Below are 22,613 nucleotides of genomic sequence, written 5' to 3' on the forward strand. Positions count from 1 at the left end.
AAGTTAGTGTAGCGCGACCTCTGCACAGTGTTCAGCTAAAGCTACAAGTTAGTGTAGCGCGACCTCTGCACAGTGTTCAGCTAAAGCTACAAGTTAGTGTAGTATGACCTCTGCACAGTGTTCAGCTAAAGCTATAAGTTAGTGTAGTGCGACCCCTGCACAGTGTTCAGCTAAAGCTACAAGTTAGTGTAGTGCGACCTCTGCACAGTGTTCAGCTAAAGCTACAAGTTAGTGTAGTTGAACCTCTGCACAGTGTTCAGCTAAAGCTACAAGTTAGCATAGTGCGACTTCTGCAGAGTGTTCAGTTAAAGCTACAAGTTAGTGTAGTGCGACCTCTGCACAGTGTTCAGCTAAAGCTACAAGTTAGTGTAGTGAGACCTCTGCACAGTGTTCAGCTAAAGCTACAAGTTAGTATAGTGCGACTTCTGCATAGTGTTCAGCTAAAGCTACAAGTTAGTGTAGCGCGACCTCTGCACAGTGTTCAGCTAAAGCTACAAGTTAGTGTAGCGCGACCTCTGCACAGTGTTCAGCTAAAGCTACAAGTTAGTGTAGTATGACCTCTGCACAGTGTTCAGCTAAAGCTATAAGTTAGTGTAGTGCGACCCCTGCACAGTGTTCAGCTAAAGCTACAAGTTAGTGTAGTGCGACCTCTGCACAGTGTTCAGCTAAAGCTACAAGTTAGTGTAGTTAGACCTCTGCACAGTGTTCAGCTAAAGCTACAAGTTAGCATAGTGCGACTTCTGCAGAGTGTTCAGTTAAAGCTACAAGTTAGTGTAGTGTGACCTCTGCACAGTGTTCAGCTAAAGCTACAAGTTAGTGTAGTGAGACCTCTGCACAGTGTTCAGCTAAAGCTACAAGTTAGTATAGTGCGACTTCTGCATAGTGTTCAGCTAAAGCTACAAGTTAGTGTAGCGCGACCTCTGCACAGTGTTCAGCTAAAGCTACAAGTTAGTGTAGCGCGACCTCTGCACAGTGTTCAGCTAAAGCTACAAGTTAGTGTAGTTAGACCTCTGCACAGTGTTCAGCTAAAGCTACAAGTTAGTATAGTGCGACTTCTGCATAGTGTTCAGCTAAAGCTACAAGTTAGTGTAGTGCGACCTCTGCACAGTGTTCAGCTAAAGCTACAAGTTAGTGTAGTGAGACCTCTGCACAGTGTTCAGCTAAAGCTACAAGTTAGTGTAGTACGACCTCTGCACAGTGTTCAGCTAAAGCTACCTGTAGAAGGTTGGTGTTGTTTTCCTGATCCTATCACTACCGCAGGCAGCTACATTATTTACACGTTAGTGTACTGCAACCTCTGCACAGTGTTCAGTTAAAGCTACAAGTTAGTGTAGTGCGACCTCAGCACGGTGTTCAGCTAAAGCTACAAGTTAGTGTAGTGCGACCTCTGCACAGTGTTCAGCTAAAGCTACCTGTAGAAGGTTGGTGTTGTTTTCCTGATCTTATCACTACCACAGGCAGCTACATTATTTACACGTTAGTGTAGTGCGACCCCTGCACAGTGTTCAGCTAAAGCTACAAGTTAGTGTAGTGAGACCTCTGCAAAGTGTTCAGCTAAAGCTACAAGTTAGTGTAGTACGACCTCTGCACAGTGTTCAGCTAAAGCTACCTGTAGAAGGTTGGTGTTGTTTTCCTGATCCTATCACTACCGCAGGCAGCTACATTATTTACACGTTAGTGTACTGCAACCTCTGCACAGTGTTCAGTTAAAGCTACAAGTTAGTGTAGTGTGACCTCTGCACGGTGTTCAGCTAAAGCTACAAGTTAGTGTAGTGCGACCTCTGCACAGTGTTCAGCTAAAGCTACCTGTAGAAGGTTGGTGTTGTTTTCCTGATCTTATCACTACCACAGGCAGCTACATTATTTACACGTTAGTGTAGTGCGACCTCTGCACAGTGTTCAGCTAAAGCTACAAGTTAGTGTAGTGCAACCTCTGCACAGTGTTCAGCTAAAGCTACAAGTTAGTGTAATGCGACCTCTGCACAGTGTTCAGCTAATGCTACAAGTTACTGTAATGCGACCTCTGCACAGTGTTCAACTAAAGCTACCTGTAGAAGGTTGGTGTTGTTTTCCTGATCCTATCACTAGCGCAGGCAGCTACATTATTTACACGTTAGTGTAGTGTGACCTCTGCACAGTGTTCAGCTAAAGCTACCTGTAGAATGTTGGAGGTGTTTTCCTGATCCTATCACTACCGCAGGCAGCTACATTATTTACACGTTAGTGTAGTGCGACCTCTGCACAGTGTTCAGCTAAAGCTACAAGTTAGTGTAGTGTGACCTCTGCACAGTGTTCAGCTAAAGCTACCTGTAGAAGATTGGTGGTGTTCTTATACTAATAATACTACAGGCAGGCAGTTGATTTTGCTAGCTGCAGTATCAGTATATATATATATATCCCATCTTAGTGCAGCTACATCTCACTGCAGGCCATTAGTATGTCTGGAAGGCCAACAAGGAGAGGCAAACAGTCACAAGCCAATAAAAGAGGGCAAGCAGGCTCTGTGTCTAGAGGCAACAGTGCTGGTCGTGGACACGGTGCATCCTCATTAGCACGTGGCCTTTGGACACTCTTGGCCTTTTCTTCGGCAGCTGGTTGTGTTGAGCTGCAACATGCGGAAGACTTGGTCGAGTGGGTGACCAAGCCGTCCTCATCCTCCTCATCCTCTCTCACCCATGCTTAGGGTACTTTGTCTGGCAAAGCAACTGCCAATGTGGCTTCTTCCTTCAGCTCAATGGCATCAGTGACTCCTTCCCTAGCCCCACCATGTCCTCCCAAGGAGTCCCTCGAACTGTTTGACCACAGTGTTGGGTACATGCTCCAGGAGGATGCCCAGCGTTTAGGAGGCTCTGATGATGATACTGAGCTTGATGAAGCCAGTAACGTGAGCACGGACAGAGGGGGTGCCCAAGAATGACAGCAATCTGGCAGTCATGTACCCCCTGCTGCAGCATACTGCCAGGTTTGCTCCAGTGATGAGGAGGGAGAGGATGATGAGGTCACTGACTCAACATGGGTGCCTGATAAGAGAGAGGTGGAGGAGGAGGCACATCACCAACGAAACAGGATGTCCTCCAGGGGCCAGTCTAAGGGCAGCACTCTGACTGCATCACACCTCAGAGCTCCGCATGTGCAGGGCGCTGCTGTCTCTGCGCGTTATTCCAAAAGTTCTTTCATGTGGTCCTTTTTTGAGATGAGTGCATCAGATGGCACCGCTGCTATTTGCAACATATGTCTCAAGCGTATATCGCATGGCCAAAACATCTCCCGCTTGGGCACCACATGCTTGACCAGACATATGTTGACCTGCCATGCAGTTCATTGGCAAGCGTACCTAAAAGACCCACACCAAAAAACAAAGAGGACCTCTCCTTACTCCTCATCAACTGGGATCTCCAACCCCACTATACCTTCATTCCTCTCTGAGACCCGGACTGAGAGGAATGAAGGTGTAGAATTAGGTGTGTCACAGCCAAGTACTTGCGAGCAATCTGCTATCGGTACACCAATGTCAGATTGTACCAGGCAAATTTCCCTGCCCCAGCTGCTGCACTGCAAAAAGAAGTTCACTCCCAGCCATCCACATGCCCAGCAGTTGAATGCTAGCTTGGCAAAATTGCTAGCACTTCAACTGCTACCTTTTCAGTTGGTAGACTCTGCCCCCTGTGCGGTTCCTCAGTGGCAGGTTCCCAAACGACACTTTTTCTCATGGAAGGCGATTCCGGCTTTCTATCTGCATGTGGAAGGCAATGTCTTGGCCTCGCTGGACAGGGCGGTCAGCGGTAAGGTGCATATTACCGCTGACTCATAGTCCAGCAGGCATGAACAGGGATGGTACCTAAGTTTCACGGTGCATTGGGTGACTCTTCTGGCAGCTGGAAAGGATGCAGGACAAGGTGCAGTAGTGTTGGAGGTTGTTTCGCCACCACGCCTCCAAAATGCCACTACTAGTGATTCTGACACACTTCTCTCCCCTACACCCCCTCCTCTTCTTCTTCCTCCATGGCCTCTTCCTGTGCTTTGTCCTCAGAACCAGCGGTGCTCTGTAGGCGTTCAAGGGGCTACGCAAGTACGCAGGTCAAAAGATGCTATTCGGTCCTTGAGCTGGTGCGCTTGGGGGACAGGAGCCACACTGGGGCAGAGGTTCTGTCAGCTCTGCAGGGGCAGGTTCAGAGGTGGTTGACGCCACGCCAACTTAAGGTAGGCATGGTAGTTTGCGACAATGGCACCAACCTCCACTCCACCCTCCAACAGGGACAAATGACCCATGTGCCCTGTTTGGCTCACGTCTTTTACTTGGTGGTGCAGCGGTTCTTGGGCAGGTACCCGGGCTTACAGGATGTCCTGGGGCAGGCCAGGAAAGTCTGTGTGCATTTTCGCTGGTCATATAATGCCAGTGTTCAGCTGGCAGACCTCCAAAAGGAATTTAACCTGCCCAAGAACCTCCTAATCTGTGACATGCCCACCAGGTGGAACTCAACATTGGCCATGCTGCAGCAGCTGCACACGCAGCAGAGGGCCATCACTGAGTACCTGTGCGACTATGGCACCAGGACAGGGTCAGGGGAGCTTGTTTTTTTTCCCCATGCCAGTGGGCCATGATCAGGGATGCATGCACCGTCCTGTCACCATTTGAGGAGGCCACGAGAATGGTGAGCAGTGACAGTGCATGCATCAGTGACACTGTCCCCCTTGTCCACCTGTTGGAGCACACGCTGCATGGAATAATGGACAGGACACTTGAGGCAGAGCAGAGGCAGGAAGAGGAGGACTTCCTTAGCTCTCAAGGCCCCCTTTATCCAGACAGTGTTCCTGCGTGCCCGCCGATCACACAGGAAGAGGACAAGGAGGAGGGGGATTGTTTCAGTATGGAGGTGAAGCCTGGCACTCAGCATCAGCAGCAGTCTTTAAGGGATCATTTACAGTCCCAAGAAACACATGGACTTGTAGGTGGCTGGGAGCAGGTGGCTGCGGATCATGTCGTCCTTAGTGACCCAGAGGACTCTGGACTGAATGCCTCAGCAAAACTATGCTGCATGGCCTCCCTGATCCTGCAAAACCTGTGGAAGGATCCTCGTATTCGTGGTATCAAGGAGAAGGAACAATACTGGCTGGCAACCCTCCTTGATCCTCGTTACAAGGGTAAGGTTGTGAACCTTATCTTGCCGTCGCAGAGGGAGCAGAGGATGAAACATCTTCGGGAGGCTTTGCAGAAAGGTCTGTGCAATGTGTTCCCAGAGACTGGAAGGTTACAAACTCCTGTTTCTGGACAACGTGTTGCTGAGGCTTCAGTCAGTCAAAGAAGGAGCGGTGGAGAAGGTGGCCATCTGACCAATGCGTTCAGACAATTTTTTTAGTCTGCAGCCCCAAGGTATGATCGGTTCCAGCAACCATCGCCAGCGTCTGTTTTACATAGTGCAGGAATACCTAGGGGCAAGATCTGACTTGGACACCTTTCCCACCGAAAATCCTCTGGGTTACTGGGTCTTGAAGATGGATCACTGGCCAGAGCTACTGGCCTGTCCTGCATCCAGCGTTCTTTCGGAATGCACATTCAGTGCTGCTGGAGGCTTTGTAAACGATCACAGGGTGCGTCTGTCCACCGACTTAGTCGATCAACTGACCTTCATAAAAATGAATCAGTCTTGGATCACTACCAGCTACCAAGAACCTGATGCTGATGTAACCGGATAATTTTTTTTGAAATGTCAGATCCCTTCAAAGACTGCCTATGCTGATGCTGAGTGACTATCCTGTTATGCTGAGTAATTATCCTCTTCCTCAATGATCATGCTGATAGCTTGTAAGAACATTTTTGGTTCTGGGCACCGCCACCAGTGCCTAAGGCCCAATTTTTCAGCCCCTGTGTGTGTCATTACAATTTTTGATGCAATTCTTTGCAGCAGGGCTAGTTCCTGCACTCCAACTAGAGTATCTGCGAGGGGTTGCAGTGTTGTGGCACCAGTGCCTAAGGTCCAATTTTTCAGCCCCTGTTTAACAGGGGCGTGTAATTACAATTTTTGATGCAATTCTTTGCAGCAGGGCTAGTTCCTGCACTCCAACTAGAGTATCTGTGATGGGTTGCAGTGTTGTGGCACCAGCACCAGTGCCTAAGGCCCAATTTTTCAGCCCCTGTTTAACAGGGGTGTGTAATTACAATTTTTGATGCAGTTCTTTGCAGCAGGGCTAGTTCCTGTGCTCCAACTAAAGTATCTGTGAGGGGTTGCAGTGTTGTGGCACCAGCACCAGTGCCTAAGGCTCAATTTTTCAGCCCCTGTTCAACAGGGACATGTAATTAGAATTCTTGATGTACTATTTCACAGCAGGGCCCGTTTCTGCGCCCACCAAGAGTAACTGTGAGGACTTACAGTGTTGTGGCACCAGCACCACCACCACCACCAAAGGCCCAATTTTTCTGCCCCTGTTCAACAGGGGCATGTAATTACAATTCTTGAGCTAATATTTCACAGCAGGGCCCTGTGAGGGCTACAGTGTTGTGGCCATAACAACACCTAAGGCCCAAATTTCTGCTGAGTATATAGGGCAGGCCCCTACTTTCAAACATCCAACTTACAAATGACTCCTACTTGCAAACGGAAGGAGACAACAGGAAGTGAGATGAAATCTACCCCTAGGAAGGGAAATTCTCTCCTGTAAGAGTTAATATGGAAAAAACTTTTCTCCTTTACACTGATGCTTTATCACCAATCCTTGTTTCACTAAAAACCCCACATTTTCAAAAAACATTTGTCATTGGTACAAAAAGTGAGGTGAAATCTTCTGAAGAGGAGGACAGACAGCAAAACAAATGTCACAGAGGTGATAACCCTTCCCTATGTTTTCCAAGAAGCCTAAAATAGATCTTTTGGCTGGAGCTAAACACATTAAAAATGTACCAGTTCAAAATTACAAACAGATTCTACTTAACAACAAACCTACAGTCCCTGTCTTGTTTGCATCGCCTGTATACTGCTGTTCAGAGTATATAGGGCCTGTGGGCCCCACACCATTCTTTTTTTAATTTGGGTGCGGGGTTCCCCTTAATATCCATACTAGACCCAAAGGGCCTGGTAATGGACTGGGGGGTACCCATGCCGTTTGTCTCACTGATTTTCATCCATATTGCCAGGACCCGACATTACATTAAAGCCGCAAGCAGTTTTAATTGACTTTTATTCCTTTAAAAATGTCATTTTGTGCAGGGACTGTTCTAAGCACGGGAAACATGTGCCACTTTACAGGCATACTATAGACACCCCCCAGGTACAATATTTAAAGGAATATTTCACTTTTTTTTTTTTACTTTAAGCATCATTAAAATGACTGCTCCCGAAAAAACGGCCGTTTTTAAAACTTTCTTTTGCATTGATACATATCCCCTGGAGCAGGACCCGGGTCCCCAAACCCTTTTTAGGACAATACCATGCAAATTAGCCTTTAAAATGAGCACTTTTGATTTTGAACGTTCAATTCCCATAGACGTCAATGGGGTTCAATCATTCGTGCCAATTTTTTCAGGGGGTGTTCGGCTCATCACTAGTCCCTGCATTGGACTTGCCAGAGACATGGCAGCTCCCTGCATTTGTCAATAAAGTTGGGCAGGGAATCAGGGGCTGTGAATTTGTCCACCATTTTATCCGCAAGACACAACACAGGACAAACCCTAATGTCAGGCTAAACTCTCCTAATCTTACCTAACCACTGATGCCCCAAGTTACAATTGTACCTTTGTTTGAAAGATTAGCACTAACGATCCTCCATCTTCCACTCACAGATCGTACGTGTTATGCTTTATATACACTGCGCATGCATGACACTCCGCCCCTGTCTTTCTTTCTAGTGTATTCCATGCCTCTTCTCTTTTGGGGCAGTGGGAGAGCACATGGCAGAGACACAGCAGGTGTGTGCTGTTATCAGCAACAACAACAAAGGCCCGGAACACGGCAGTTCCACATCCAAGAGGAGATATAAGGCCTGAAATATGTCCTTTGAAGAGATGGTGGAGATGGTGGACATCTTGAAGAGGACAGACTATGATGGGAAGCATGGACTGTACAGAAACCCTAATGTGAGAAAGGCCAAGATCATGTCTAAAGTTGTCAGAAGTCTGCACAGGACTTTTGGAGTATGACGATCCAAAGAACAATTGAGGAAACGATGGTCAGACCTGAAATTGAGGGAGCAGTATAGAAAGATCAGGAAAGTGCTACAAAAAAGTATTTGTCATGTGATCTTATGATTATTATTACTACTTTCGTGCTGGTCCATGTGCTTTTCTTTACTGTTGTACAGTTTAAAATGCCAAGTTTGAGGTTCGTGGGCACAGGAATTGTTCGTATTAAACATCGTTCATTCGACCACTAATATGACCTTTTTGGCAGATGCAGGTTAACTATATTTGCTCATGCCTATTTTGATTAAAATAGGTTTATTATATTGTTGCCTAGATGTGTTTGAAACTTTAATGAAATGAAAACTTGATTCAATGTAAGGAGAGGACACTCAGCAGCTGTTTACACATCTGGACCCAGGAGCACTAGTGTGGGACAGCATAAAACCTTGTTATGGTGTCCCACGCAGGTGCTCCAGTGGATACTAGGGGTCTCTCCACGTGTGAAACTTGCACAAAACAGGTAAGTATTCCAGCTTTTGCAAGTGAAAAAAATCATGTCTTCAGCTTGGAACTCTGCCAAAACAGACAATTGGACGACACTTCCAAGCAATGTTTCATATTACTATTTCTAGCCTAACATATCTGTCTGCTAAGTATACGTTTTTTGTATTCATATAGGGGATAAAAGAATAGGGGCATCTGAGGACACTAGTAACCCCACACATAATGAACAAAGGGAACTCACCACACAACATGAATGTGGATACAGAGGTTCAGGAAGTGCTGGGTGAAGTGGTTGAAATGGTGTCGACAACAGGTCAGTGTCTGAGACCACAGCTTCAGGTAATAGATGGATGCCTGCAAATTTATAATACATGGTGTGTTTTTTTTTTATTTTTAGGTGATGTGGATGTTGTGGAAGAAGAAACTCACTTCAGCAGTACAAATACTCATCAGTGAGATCATGGTGTGCAATCGTGATTTGGAAAAGATGAAGCAAAACATCCATGATGTTCAAAAAAGACTGAGCAACATCATTGATATTTTAGGCAAAATCTAAACCAAAAACAAATTTTTAAGTTGTCGTTATTGTTGTACGTGTTTTTACAGTTTTGAATGAATTGCAAAGCCAAATTTTGAAGATGCACACAGTGTGTCAACATGTGCTATCTCCCATCATGGGATATCAATGTAGGCGTTTTGTGGGTGCAACCCCTTCCTCCAAACTAAAGTAGGTGAGAGGAAGGGGTTGCACCCCCAAAACACATCCATTGATCCCCCATGATGGGATCTAGCACATGTTGAAACACTGTGGCTTATTTCAAAAAAGCAAAAACACTTTGCACTACAAGTGCAATGCAAGTGCACTCGAAATTGCACTTGTAGGGCAAAGTGGAATGTCCTTTCTGAAATAAGGCCCAGTGTGTCAACATGTGCTGGCTCCCATCATGGGGGATCAATGGATGTGTTTCGGGGGTGCAACCCCTTCCTCTCACCTACTTTAGTTTGGAGGAAGGGGTTGCACCCACAAAATGCCTACATTGATATCCCATGATGGGAGATAGCACACGTTGACACACTGTGTGTTTTGTGGCTTTATTAAAATAGATGTAGGGAAAATACACACATTTTAGGCATGGGATCATGAGGAAAATCCAAATTTTGAGTCCCAATTTAAGTACATCTTCAAAATTTGGCTTTGAGAGGGGTGGGATCACCCCATCTGATGAAGGCAAAATCAACACGGTTTTGACATACTAATGTCTCATATGGCCTTCACTTTAGCAAAGTTGAATTTTGTAAGTTCCTGAGTTGGGGATGTGTATGTTATGTTTTTAAACATGCCTGTTTAGCCCCAAAAAAGGCAAGTTTATGTCAAACATACATTTTATACACCAAGATGTTGGTTTGTTCCAAAACCGTTTATAACGCACATGTGAATGTGCTTGGAGTAAAATGTTTTATACTCAACAATGTGTGGCTTCTTATTTCAATGCTCATTACCAGTTTATTTTTTAAGTTGGTGTAGTTACAGTGACAATCGGGTTTATTTACTAAAGGCAAATCCACTTTGCACTACAAGTGCACTCACAGTGCACTTGTAGTGCAAAGTGGATTTGCCTTTAGTAAATAACCCCCACTGTGCTGTAAAATTTGCCAAAATCCATCCATTTTAGGGACTACAAGCAATTAATTAATGGAGTTAAAAAGGGTGATTATTTTTTATCATTAATGCATTACATACATTAACAACAATAACATTGTGTGTGTAGCAGACCCACAGCACAACATAATAGTTAGCTGAAGAAGAGATTGTCACCTCATGTATCAAATAAGTTACGTTTGCACTATTGAAGAAAATGGCCAAAAATAAAAGGCTATTTGAGAACCTAGGAGACAGATAAGAAACACAAACAGTAATTCAAATGAAATATGAGTTTAGCTTTTCAAAAAAAAATATTACACAGCTTCCAGATTTGATTGTTAATCAATTCCCCTCTTACCCAAAAAGTACTCAACATAGTTTTGCCATACTTCACGGGCGCTTTGGGGGGGCAAGCCAGGACGGCCACTTTCAATCGCCATCATTGTTTGGTCAGGTGAAAAGTCGGCCTCAGTCCCAACTGAGGCCAGATAGTTGGCTGCATTCTTCTGAAGGTAATTGTGAAGAATGCAGCAGCTCAAGACAATGTGATTTAGTCTGTATTCGGCCATGTTGATGGCCGTAAGGAAAAGCCAGAACCGGCTGGCCAATATGCCAAAGGCATTCTCGACCACTCTTCTGGCACGGACCAGCCAGTAATTAAAAACCCTCTGCTCTGGGGTCAGGGTCCTCATGGGGAATGGCCTCATCAGATGTTCCCCCCAGAGCAAAGGCCTCATCCGCCACAAAAATGAACTTGAGTCCTGCAACGTTATCCTCTGGAGGTGGGAACCCCAAAGTGCCATTTTGGAGATGCCAGTAAAATTCCGTCTGGGCAATCACTCCTCCATCAAACATACGGCCATTCTTTCCTACGTCCAGATATAGGAATTCAAAATTTGCTGTCACCATGCCAACATCACGATACTACTGAACCCCTTATAGTTGAAGTAATATGACCCCGAGTTGGGTGGTGGGATGATCTGGACATGCTTCCCATCGATCGCACCACCGCAATTGGGAAAGTCCCACTGCTGGTGGAATTGGGAGTCCACAGTCTGCCATTCCTGTGGTTTGGCAGGAAACTGTGGAGTCAAACAAGAAAAAAAAAAATATTACTTTTGCACATAACATTGCAAGCAGATTAGACACAAACATTCTTGGCCAACATAAGTATAACATTTATTGAAATGAGTATTTAAAGACAAAAGTATAAGGTCCCCTTTTCAGATTCCTCACCCCCACTGATGGCCCATAGTAAAAATTTTATGGTGGGTGGAGATGTTTTGGACAGGTAACCCTCTTCATTTCATTGAGAGCTGAACATAAATAATGTGTGTTACTTTAGCCAGCCCCTCCTTACTTACACTATTGGCAGCCCACTGAACAAGTAAGAAGTGTCATAATCCAAAAATATGAATACACACTGTCCAAATTGAAGCACATTTTTACATTCTGCAATTACCTATCAAGATAATAGGAGAACAAAACTTTCAACAGTACCATTTAAAAGTATTCAGGCAGGCCCTTGCACTACATGCTTTGGTGAATTCATCCATAAATATTAACACAAAAGTGGTAGGTATAGTGTGTATGGAGCTGGCAAAATACATTGTTAAGTGACTAGACTAGGTATGCATGGGGGGGGTGTGGCCTAGCGCGGCATGTGAACAGACCTGTTCACCGGAGCTCCCGCTGTTGATCCTCTGAACGATCCTCTCCTCACTGTTCCGGGCGCCCTAAAACTAAAGTGCCTGGTGCCTACAACCTCTCTGACACCCCAGGACACAGATACAGCTGCAGTTTTGGGCATGATGACCAAAGGGAATCGCGGTGAATCCGTGGCCTCGGCCGTTGCGGACTTCCAAGATGGTGCCTGGACATCTCAGCCGCAGAGAACGCCACGAGGCCAAGACAAGAAGACAGAGCAGGGGGGTAAGTCACAGAAACCCCCTAAGACCAAAGACCAGCCCAGGGATATGCTGTACTACACACAGAAGCTGGCAGGCTCTGCAGACTCCACACAGGCCAGTACACAGATCCCAGCAGTGTCCATGGAGCAGGCAGGCAGGGGGGACACAGACAGGCCGGAAGACACTGATATAATGGAGTCTCTTCCAGATCCTATGCCAGGCCTGTTTGATTTGCAAGTGGAAGACAGCCCCCAACCTACGCTCAGTGAAATTTTACATGCAGTCCACAGATGCACTGCCTCAGTGGATGATCTCAAGGAAAAATTTGGGGGGTTGAAGGAGACTGTCTCTCTTCTCCGCCAAGACATTCAAAAAATCAGGGAGAGAACCACGGCAGTGGAGGGGAGAGTAAGTGACATAGAAGATCAGATGCCTCATCTAAACAGAGATGTGATGGGGGCCGCACAACATGCATACCAGGCCTTTGAAAAGACTGATGACATCGAGAACCGCCTGAAACGTAATAACGTTCGCATAGTGGGGCTCCCAGAGAAGGTGGAGGGCAGGGACCCCACAGTGTTCGTTGAAGAGTGGTTACAGGACATATTTGGTAAAGAGGCCTTCTCTCCCCTGTATGCGGTGGAGCGGGCGCATCGTGTGCCGCCAAGACCTCTCCCACCCGGAAACCCCCCTAGAGCGATGCTGGCCAGGCTTCTTAATTATCGTGACCATGAAGTAGTGTTACGACTTGCTAGAGAAAAGGGGGCTGTGCAGTTTAATGGAACCAAAATCACCTTTTATCCCGACTTCTCAGCCGAAGTGCAGCGCAGAAAATCCAAATTTGCAGATGTTAAAAAACGGCTGCAACGATTACAGCTTAAATATGCGATGTTATTTCCTGCCAAGTTGCGAATCACAGCTGGAGATCAGAATCATTTCTTTGAAAATGCGCAAGATGCTGCAGGATGGCTGGACCGGAACGAACAAGACCTGCGTCGCCGCAGACGCGAAAATGAGGAAGGATGACTTTATTTAATCCGCTTGTTGCAAACATAAAGGGCGCCTACATTTCACTGTCATTAACACTCCTTTTATAGACCACTTTTCCTTACCACCAAGTACCACCGAGGGAACCTCAATCTTATGAGCTTTCTGCAATTGTTGAATAACCACTTAGGTGGGTGGCGATTGTGCTCCACACCTGAACTTACCATGTTGCCACTGTTATTATGGCTTGAGTTTTTGTGCCCTGTTGGCACGGTTAGGGCCTACAGAGCCCCACAATATTTGATACCCCTCCGCGTGGCACAGTCAGCGGGGGTTGTTTCACAGGTTCTTTTCTATTTCCGGACCTATTACTTGGTTCATCTTATTCTGCAAATGAACATACAACTTCTCCATGACATTTTGTTGCTTCTCTACCGTCATGCCCTGTGATCCAAGTGGCCGGCTGGCCACTTCAGTTTACGCATGGATTGCAGACTGGAGATCCCCGTGTATGCTGCACAACAATGCGGGACTTTGTTACACTTATAAGAAATCGATTAGATTTTTGCAATGTCTGATACACCCATAGTGTCCTGGAACGTTCGGGGAGTGAACGATCCACTGAAAAGATCTATGATCTCAGCCGGACTGCGGAAGTTTCATCCGGCCATAATTGGCTTGCAGGAAACTCACCTGCGGGATGATACAGTTGGCTTCCTACAATATGCCTGGGTCGGTAAAGCCTATCACTCCACCTACTCCGCTTTTTCGCGCGGAGTGAGTGTATTGATACATAAAACCCTTACTGTACCAGGAGTTAGACTCCTTGATAGATATATCTGGTAGATTGTTGTTTCTGCACTGTAAACTGTATACAATCACTTTGATATTAGCCTTTGTATATGTGCCCCCTCCATTCTCCAGAGAGGTATTACAGTTGTTAATCTCTTACTTAGCTAACAAACCGGACATTCCGGTACTAATAATGGGTGACTTTAATTGCTACCTAGACCCTAAACTAGACAGGCATCCACCTGTACAGCCCCCCGGGGGTAGACGGGGCACTGCTCTCAGTCGTCTACTTGCAGAGGTAGGATGGACAGATATGTGGCGCAATTGTAATCCAGGGTGCAAGCAATTTTCCTGTTTTTCTAAGACCCATGGGTCACTATCTCGTATTGATCTATGCATAGGCACCCCAAACCTAGTGGGTAACATATCTAAAATGGAATATTTTCCATGGGGAGTGTCAGACCACTCTCCACTGGCTTTATGGTTAATTACCAGACCCCCCAGCAACTTACCTAGAGCCCCGTGGAAGTTGAATGCTTTCTGGTTAAAACTTTTTGTTTCACAGGAGGGAATAGCATCTCAGATCAAGGCTTTTTTTAAAACGCATCGACATTTAACTGATGTCCGTTTGAAATGGGAGGCCTTTAAGGCACATCTGAGAGGGATTTTTATTCAGGAAATACAACAGGTTAAACACAACTCCTCGGTCCTGTTAGAACAGGCTGGGGACTTGGTGAAGCAATTAGAATTAACCTACATAACTGATCCTACTGACTCCGCCAGGGAGGCATGGACGTCGGCCCAGGACTCCCTGGACCGGCTGAGATCCTCCACTGCGGAACGTAAAAGGTTCTTCACGAAGTTAGCATTTTATGAGGAGGGGGAAAAGACGGGCCGCCTACTTGCAAAAATTGCACGATCACAACAACAGTCACCAGCCATTGGAGCTATTCGTGCTGCCAATGGGACAGTAGTCAATTCTCCGGAGGTCGTTATATCCGAGCTGGCATCCTTCTATGTAGACCTGTATAGGCCGAGGGATGCTTACTCGGATGCAGATCTAGCTGCATATATGTCAAAAATTGATTTACCTTCATTGTCAGCAGCAGCACAAAAACAAGTGGATGCGCCAATAACTCTGGAGGAGCTTCAGACAGCGGCCTGCTCTTTTCCCACATGTAAGGCACCGGGTGGGGATGGCCTCCCTATGGCCATCCCCAGGTATTTACTCAATATGGTGAACAGATACTTTCTGAACTGTTAAAAGTATTTAATGCTTGCCTGGATGCAGGCAGACTCCCTGAATCTATGGCAAGAGCAAATGTGATTTTACTTCTTAAACAGGGGAAGGATCCGGTTGACCCCGGCTCCTACAGACCTATTTCATTACTCCAGAGTGATGTAAAGATCCTTGCAAAGGTCTTGGCGCTCCGGGTCAATGGGGTCATCTCCTCCATTATACACCAAGACCAGGCGGGCTTCATGCCACAAAAGTCCACAGCCACAAATTTGAGGAGACTGTTCCTCAATATGCAGATGCAAGCAGATAACGTGGGTCAAAGAGCACTGCTGTCCCTTGACGCCAGCAAGGCTTTTGACAGCGTTAGCTGGAGATATCTTTGGGCAGTATTAGACAAATTTGGTTTTGGGGAACGCTTTATAGCATGGGTTAAATTACTGTATGCATCCCCTCAGGCCAATATTAGAATGACGGATAGAGTTTCACAAGCCTTCGCACTGGGCAGGGGGATGAGGCAAGGTTGCCCTCTGTCCCCGCTGCTCTTTGTGATCGCGATAGAGCCACTGGCAGCCTTGATAAGAGAAAGTGCCCAGATTCAGGGGTTTCAATATGGAACTCTGCACGAAAAGATAATGTTGTACGCAGACGACATGTTAATCTTTTTGGGGGACCCGAGCAATTCATTGTCAGAGGCGATGTCTATAATAAAATTGTTTGGTCACCACTCCGGGTTAACCATAAACTGGTCCAAGTCAGCCCCGATGATGCTGGATGGAGATCATGGGGTTGCGCTTCCTGACCAATGCCCCATCCCTCTGGTCACTAGTTTCAAATATCTGGGCATACAAATAGCGCCCAGGATTGGAGACTACTGTTCCCTAAACATATACCCCTTGCTGTCACGTTTTTGAGATAAAATAAACACATGGAATAACTTAAAAATGTCCCTGGCGGGCAAGGCCAATTTAATTAAAATGATCTTAATGCCCCAATTGTTATACTTCCTGCACAATACACCGGTAGTAATTCCTCAAAAAATTTTCAGAATAGTAAACACCCTTTTTCATAGATTACTATGGAATACCAAACAGCCCAGAATTAAGCTAGAACAGTTGCAGCAGTCTAAGGACAACGGGGGGTTGGCGGTTCCCAACCCCTGGTTGTACTACATAGCGTCCCAATTGCAGCAGTTGGTTGGCTCTATGACTCCAGAACCGCAGGGCTCAGCCGAGCGTATGATGCTGATTGCCTCTGGAGCGGAGACCATCCCCATGGGCCTTGAGGCACAGCTGTTTGCGAAATCCAACAAAAAGGCCCCAACCCTGTCACTTGTACAGAAAATATGGAATAAGGTCAGAAAACTCCAGGGGGTGCAAGGCTTCACGGATTTCAGTCCAATATGGGGCAACTGCTCCTATACTGAACTGGGAAAATTACAACAAGTACTAGATGGTGTAAACACGGGGTAAAACTACTTTCCCATATATTTAGGGACGGTAAACTGCTTTCTTTCACAGAACTACAAGCCAAATTTAATTTACCGGATAACATGTTTTATTCGTACCTTCAACTGCGACATGCTGTCGCTGCGCAGGGAGACGCCGGTGAGTGGATATTGTCATCCACTCCTGTGTTTCATGTACTGCAGTCTAGTAATGTAACTAAAGGAATTATATCCCAATGCTACCAGATGCTACTAGCAAGACACTTGCTTATCCATGCAAGGCGGCTTCTGCCTGGGAGAGGGACCTTGGCCAGATCACAGAGGAACAGTGGGAGGAGGCTCTTCAGTCCATATCTACCTGCTCCCTTAATGTTGCACAAAAGGTTTCCCAATTGTTCATAGCATTGAGAGTGCACTATACCCCGAAAAAGTTGCACAAGATGGGCAGGGCGGCAGACCCTTAATGTTCCCGTTGTCGACAGCACGACGGGGACCTTATTCACCTCCTATGGCGTAGCCCGAAGCTCCATCGGTACTGGAATGAGGTGATGGGCACGCTCAATGGAGTATGTCAGACAAAGGTTCCCACTGATCCTAAGTGTTGTTTGCTGGGGGTCCTGGAAGAGGAGATCCCGGAGGAGATGGTTAGGGTCGCGTTTTCCAGGGCTCTATTCCAAGCCAGGAAACTTATCCTACTGGGGTGGAAATCTACGCTGCCACCCACCAGTGGCTCCTGGGTGGAACACATGGGACAAACCCCCTATAAGGGAAAAATATATATACCAACATAGAGGATGCCCAAGTAGGTTTGAACGTATCTGGTCAAAATGGCTGGACACACCGGGATTAAGCCCGAGAGAGCTTGTGATGTCTAGACTCCTGCAATCTCTTTAAACAGGATGAGGGGGAGCAAGACAGATTGTATAATACAAATAATGCGGGATGTGATGGTGAAAACAGGGAGAGTTGTACTCTAGATGTCTGGAGAAATGCAACAAGTTGATAGATTAGTTGAAACAATTACTGTATATATGTCTGTGAACCTAACTGGCATTAATGATGTAACTGTAATTTCAACCTGAACATTGATTATTGTTGGAAAATATGTGAATGTTCAATAAAACCTTTTTTGATTTAAAAAAGACTAGGTGTGCATGGGCCCAGCATAGCATGCTGGGGAGGTTAGCGAAGGCAAATATGCATGAAGGACAAAAAAGAAGCAGTAAAAGCTTACAGCATGCATGAGGACACACAGTTACACACACACAGGACAAAGAGGACATTCACAGCATATTACAATAATGGTAATTATGGAATGAAGAAATAAATACAATATATTAGCAAACATTAAATACATAGAATGTGATGTTAAAGGATAAAACTTACCTTAATATAGCCCTTCTGCAGGACCTGAATTATGGCAGAACAGGTCTCTGGAATAATGATTCCCAGAGCCTGGGGGGAGATCCCAGTCATGAACTTCAGGTCTTGGAGACTTCTCCCCATCGCCAAGTACCGCAAGGTGGTGACAAGCCTTTGCTCGGGAGATATGGCTTGCCGCATGCAGGTGTCCTGCTTCATAATATAAGGGGTCAGCAAAGCCAAGAGATGGTGAAAGGTGGGGTCCATCATCCGGAGATAATTCCTGAAATCATCAGGAATATTCTCCCAGGGCTCCCGCAACAAAGGCATATGACAGAATTGGTCATGATTAAGCAACCAATTCTTGGTCCAAGAACTCCTCCTCCCCCTGTTCATGGACTGGACTTGGGTCAAAGCAATAACACCAACACCAAGTCCAACAGCAGCACGAAATCTACGACGAGTACGTAACTGCAACATGGCTAATAAATGAACGGCTACTCAGAACGAACTTACAGAATGCACTGAAAATCAGAAAGGACCTGATAAGAATGAGCTGAAAATCAGAAACGACCGGACAAGCATGAACTGAAAATCAGAAGCGAACTATAAATAGAACGCACTGAAAGACAGAAACAAACTGACAAGCACGCACTAAAGAACAGATACGAACCGACAAGCACAACCTGAAAAGTAGAAACGAACTGAAAAGCACGAGGCTGAAAGGCGCAAATCGTCTCTCACCAAACTTCTACTAACATGAGATAAACAAAAAATTAGCAGAAGGAGCCCAAAGGGTGGCACTGGCTATTGAACTTCCTTTTTATCGGCCGTCGTACATCTTGTACGTCACTACGTTCGTAATTGTTGGCCAACATTTGTGTGAACTTGTGTATGCAAGACAAGTTGGAGCCAACACCCTTCGAACAAAAATCCACGGTTTTGTTGTCGGAAAGTCCGATCGTGTGTACGGGGCTTTAAGCTGCTTGACTAGATAACAAGAAATAGCTGATGACTCGCTGACACAGATTCAACTTAACCACAATATCTCATAGGGTGTGGTTCTATGCAAACTGCTAATCAAGCTGACCATGGCAAAACTCACACACACAAAAAGTTAATTTATCCTTTAGGTAAAATGGAGGGGAATCTAAGATGGAGTCAGTTGTTCATACATTCTATTTCAGCCATCAGGACCAAGGAAAAATATTTTTTGTAATTGTAATAACTGGAGCCAAATCCCGGAGGCATTGTAATTTGAATGTGTTTGCCATCCAAGGCTTCAACACAGTTTGGGAATTGTGTCTTCTCGTAAAATCCATCTGAGATTCCACCCACATATCTGCACCAGGAACAGGCATTACAAGTGGACTTAGCACCCATATAGCCTTGCAGATGTCATGCACAATTGCAGAAATTGTTGATATACTCAGTAGAAAATGGTGGTTCAAACTGGTGAATATCTGACCCGATGCAAAAAAACAAAGATGAGTATAAGCAAATGTTAAACAAGATTTTACAGAATTGTATGTTCATGAGCGCTAAAACATTCAATACCAGGTCCTTCTTTGCAACTACGCTATGACTACACAACACCCTCCCACCTCTCCCAATATGCATTGCGTTGCTGCCATGTGCTTGGCTGGTAAATAATAAAGTGGCTGGTAAGTTTTTCAAAGGGCATTTAAAAATTTTGCATGCAGATGCACTAATTATGGTACATCTGATGTGCCTTAAATGGGGGTTGGGTGGAAGTTGAGAGGGGGCTAGGAGAGCGGGGGGGTTATGTACATTTATGTACTTGCCTAGGTAAATAACCAATGCTTACATTATTGGCTGAGAGGAGTAGGGGGGCTCATAAAATAAAAAGAACATCAAGGCTGGTTTACCTGAAAGTAACTAGGAGACACTCCTCAGGAGGCAAGCAACGTCTCATGTTTGTGTTTATATGATGCAGACTGGGATGGGCTGAACAGACCCCTGTTCGGCTTGCACCAGAACTTCCGAACAACTTGAAAGTATGGCACTGAATAACAAATCTCATTAAAGTCAGAGGGACCCGAACGTCAAAAATGAAAAGTGCCCATTTTGAAGGCTTACAGTATATGCAAGTAATTGGGCATACAATGGTTATAGGGGTCCGGGTCCTGCCCTGGGGGACATGCATCAATAAAAAAAAGTTTGTGATAAACGTAATTTTTTAAATGAGCAGTGATTTTTTGATTTTTAAAGTAAAAAAGCCTAAAAATGACAAATTCCTTCCAATATAGTGCCTGGGGAGGGGGGGGGGGGGCTTAGTCTACCTGTAAAGTGGCAGATCTGTACCATGTCTAGAATCTGCTGCAGCAACAATTGCATTTATAAGGCCAAAAACATTACATTTTCCCTGCAAGCTGCCTTTATTTTGCTCAGCAACAGCTGGGGAACCAGTGTGTATGATGAGGCCACAATGTAGTGCACTGGGAACAAGTTTGGAGATTTTTTGGATACATTCTGGTGTCACTTTGACTTTGTATAGAAGTAATGGGTGTGTAAAAATTGGTCTTTGGGTGTTGGTGGCGCCTTTCCATTGTAACCCTATAGAGGTACTCTTGATGAAAGCAAGAATTGGCCTTGCTGTAAAAAATTGCAAAGATATGCACCAGGTGCAGAAATATTACTCTTTGGGTGTTAGGGGCGCCTTCCCACCGCAACCCTATCGAGGTTCTCTTGATGAAGGCAAAAAAAATTGCAATGATATGCATATGGTTGGTGTTTTTGCCACGTTTGATATGCCTGAGACACAGTTTGCAGATAGCAACAGTGCGATCAAAAAAGGCCCAGACAGCTGAGCTTTGGGGAGTGGGCTGGGAGATAACAGCTGCAGAATGTGATGGAATAGGGTGGCTGCTCTCTACTCTTTCTTGATGTCGGTCTCCTTGGGGTTGTGCCGCCTCACCTTCAGCTTCCTCCTCTGCTCTATCTGGCACCCAATTCACATCAGTGACCTCATTATCATCATCATCTCCATCTCTTCCATCTTCATCATTATCACTGGAGACAACTTGGCAATACGCTGCGGCTTGGGGAACATGAATGTCAATTTGTCTACCAGTGTTCCTCCCTCTCTCTAGGCTCATGTTCCTGTCATCCTCAAGAACCAACATCTGAATCCAGTAATGGCTGGGCATCATGAAGGAGCAAGTGGCTGACGCTGTGGTCATATAACTCAGCTGACTCTTCAATGGCTGATGTTGGGGCTATGGCAGGAATAGATGTGGACAAGGAGGCAGGTTTATCCACTCTGGCAACTGCAGAGATGCACACTCATCTCTGCTTGCGAGACAGAGGATGAGGAAGGTTTAGTAATCTAGTCCACCACCTCCTCTGCATGCTGTGGCTGGATAGCATGGGCAAACTCACTAAACAGAGGAAATGATGCCCTGCCTGAGGACTGACCACCATGTCCACCTTTGCCTGTGGACACATTTGTTGCTGGCCCCTTTACAGTGCCATGGGAATGTCTGTCTCTCCTTGTTGTCCTCCCAGACATTATTGGGAGGGAGGGGGCGGAAACTTGTATGTCAAGCCCAGCCATGTCAATCCACGCATAAAAGACATGATCAGAAGGGACCCCAATCTACCTTTATTGATAATTTCGGCTGTGGCCAAATTATCTGTAAAGAAGATGACCAAATTACCCGCCAAAACTGGACCCCATGTGACTGCTGCTGCCAGAATCGGATAGATTTTAAACAAAGCTGAGGTAAGAGCAAACTTCAGCAGATGGAAAACCTCTGGGGGCCAATGGCTGGCCAACCATTCACGGCCAAAAATCCAAAAATGGCCGCAAAACCGACCGACGCGGCAGCGTCCAAAAACACTCTGGGAGAACTATCTGTTGGCTGCGGGATAAACATAGAGATGCCATTCCAGTCACACAGGAAATGATCCCACATGATTAGATCAGCTCAGGCATCTGCTAGTAGCTTGACAGCCGAGTTAGAATCCTGATGTTGGAGAAGGAGAGCCAGCAATCTGGACACAAAAGCCCTAGCCTGAGGGATGATTCTCATGGCGTGATTTAGCATCCCCAAAAGAGACTGCAATTCCTTCTTGGAACAGACTGGGGATCGGACAAACAGATGAATGGTCTGGCGTATCCTAACCAACTTCTCCAAGGACAGACTAGCAACCATGAGATTGGAATCAAGCGTGATCCCCAAAAAAGTGATGACTTTCGTCTGACCTTCCGTCTTATGCGCATCTAAAGGGACATTTAACTCTGAAAACAGTCCCGTAAGCGCATGCAGATCCCCGGGCAGGTCACCTGGGTCTTCCAAAAGTAAAAAATCATGAAGATAGTGAATTACCCTCTAACAACCTCTACAATTACCCCAAATCAAATGAAGGGCCTGGGCAAAGGTGTCAAACAAGCAAGGAATGCTTTTTGACCCAAATGTTAACCTAGTAGTAAAATAATACTGACCGCGTCACTTGATTGCCAGAGAGCAGGACTAATAGGAAGCAGCTTAAAAGCATCAGTAATATCAGCTTTGGACAGCCAAGCACCCCTGTCTAACTGTACAATATGCTGGATCGCCAAATCCACTGATGAATACTTCAGTGAAAATTCCTCG

Source organism: Aquarana catesbeiana, linkage group LG07 (genome assembly GCF_042186555.1).
Source record: "Aquarana catesbeiana isolate 2022-GZ linkage group LG07, ASM4218655v1, whole genome shotgun sequence".
In the NCBI taxonomy this organism is placed as follows: domain Eukaryota; kingdom Metazoa; phylum Chordata; class Amphibia; order Anura; family Ranidae; genus Aquarana; species Aquarana catesbeiana.